General features: G+C 49.3%; 1 long non-coding RNA gene across 1 annotated transcript; it reads left to right on the plus strand.

The window, feature by feature from the left end:
• Positions 1–757: 757 nt before the first annotated feature.
• LOC109201819 (uncharacterized) lies at positions 758–1,466 on the plus strand. Its single transcript, XR_002061747.1, has 2 exons — positions 758–1,163; positions 1,241–1,466. It is a non-coding gene; the product is annotated as an uncharacterized LOC109201819 (long non-coding RNA).
• The last annotated feature ends 704 nt before the right edge of the window (positions 1,467–2,170 follow it).

The raw sequence follows: 2,170 nt of genomic DNA on the forward strand, positions 1-2,170 counted from the left end.
GTCAGCTGTTTGCAGTGATCAGGGCTGTTGCCCTGTTGTAAAAGCTGTCCTTGAGTCTATTTGTTCGGGACCTCAGCAGCCTGAACCTCCTGCCAGACGGCAGCAGTTTAAACACCCGGTGTCCTGGGTGTGTACAGTCCCGTAGGATGCTGCACGCCCTCAGGAGACAGCGAGTGCTGTACAGGTCCTTCAGGGAGGGAGGAGGATGTCCAATGATTTTTTTGGGCCATATCGATGACCCTCTGGAGTGCCTTTCTGTGTGCTGTGGTGCAGCTGGAGAACCACACACCGATGCAATATGTCAGCACAATTTCAATGGAGCAGTGGTAGAAGACGGTCAGCAGCTCCTTCTTCAGGTCCATTTTACTGAGGATTCTCAGAAAGTGGAGACGCTGTTAGGCCTTCTTTAAAACCAGAGAGATGTTAGAGCTCCATTGGAGGTCTGTGTCTATGTGCACACCCAGAAACTTGAAACTGGAGACCCTTTCCACACACTCCCCGTTGATGCTGATAGGCTGCAGCTCAGACTTCCTCCTTCTGAAATCAACTACCAGTTCTTTTATCTTGGTGGTATTGAGGTCCAGGTTGTTATCTATACACCAATCTGACAGCCTCTGAACTTCAGCTCTGTACGCCGTCTCATCTCCCCCAGAGATGAGCCCCACCACGGTGGTATCATCTGCAAACTTGATGACTGCGTTGTCTGGGTGGGTACTAATCAATCAATCAATCAATCAATCAGTCTTTATTTGTCACGGACCCGGCTCTGGAGGACTCGGGGGTCCGTGAGCCGTTATGGACTGTTGTTGTTGTTGTTGTTGTTATTATTGTTATTATTATTATTATTATTATTATTATTATTATTATTATTTAGGGGCTGTGTCGTCTACTGTTCGGTCCACAGTTGAATGTGTAGTGTGTGTTTGCGTGTGGGTTTGCTTCTCCCTCTCTCTCTCCCTGGTCCTCGGGCTGTTCACAGAAGTGCACGCCGTGGGAGGGGCGTGTCCTGGCGACTGTCGTCATTGGGAGTCCCTCTTCACTGTTACCGGCCCACCTGCAGCTGATTACCTGACTAGCTGTTGGTAATCATCCCTCCCTGCTGGAGAGAGGTATTTAACCTGGACTCGCGGCGACAGTCGACGTGGGATTATTACTCCGAACTGGTATAGTCCGTGCGAGCAGCGTGAGCGTGTTTGTCGGCTAGCGTGTGGCTAATTGTGGACTCTCTGTCTTCCTCCAGGATAGCCGAGCGGAGAAGCGAGTTGGGGAGCACACGCACTAAGGGAGCTACAGCACGGGACGCACTGGGAGCAGGAGACGAGCACCATTGGAATATTGCACCTTTGAGTTTATTGTTGGACTTACCTGTCTGGTCACTGTAAATAAAGTGCACTGTGGCATCGAAGAGTCCCGCGTTTTGGGTCCTACTTTCCTCGTCCCCACGGTCTGCATGGCAGACCGTGACATTATTTATAAAGCACTTTTCATACAGCAATGTAGCACAAAGTGCTTTACATGGTTAAAAGCAGCCCACCCCACCCTGCCCTCCAACTCACTCCCCACACTCTCATTAACATAAACAATCATGGATACATACCCCCCACCACACACACACACACACACACACACACACACACACACACACTTAACACAGTCATGTGTGTACAGAGTGTACAGTAGGGGACTCAGTACACAGCCTTGTGGAGAGCCGGTGTTGAGGCTGAGGGCTGAGGAAAAGATGAGGCCCCACTCTAACTCTCTGTACACAGTCTGAGAGGAAGTCTCTGATCCAGCAGCAGGTAGTAGAAGGACGTCCGATTTCCAGCAGTTTAACTATTAGTCTGTCCGGGAGTATCGTATTGAAAGCAGAGCTAAAGTCAACAAAGAGCAGCCTGGCGTAACGGCCCTGCACTTCCAGGTGAGAGATGGTGGTGTGCAGCGTTGCACTTATGCAACAGGTGTTGAACTTAGTTATGGAGATAAGTAAGACTTTTTATTTTGTTTTAATGTGCTATTTCACAAAATTTATGATAGATCAGTATGGAAGTAACATTTTGTTTGTTTGAAAAAGTTTCTCCTCTGTATGTATTTGAATGAGCCCTGTGACAGACTGGCGACCTGTCCAGGGTGTACCCCGCCTCTCGCCCTAAGACAGCTGGGATAGGCTCCA

This window comes from Oreochromis niloticus, linkage group LG4, assembly GCF_001858045.2.
Source record: "Oreochromis niloticus isolate F11D_XX linkage group LG4, O_niloticus_UMD_NMBU, whole genome shotgun sequence".
Lineage (NCBI taxonomy): Eukaryota > Metazoa > Chordata > Actinopteri > Cichliformes > Cichlidae > Oreochromis > Oreochromis niloticus.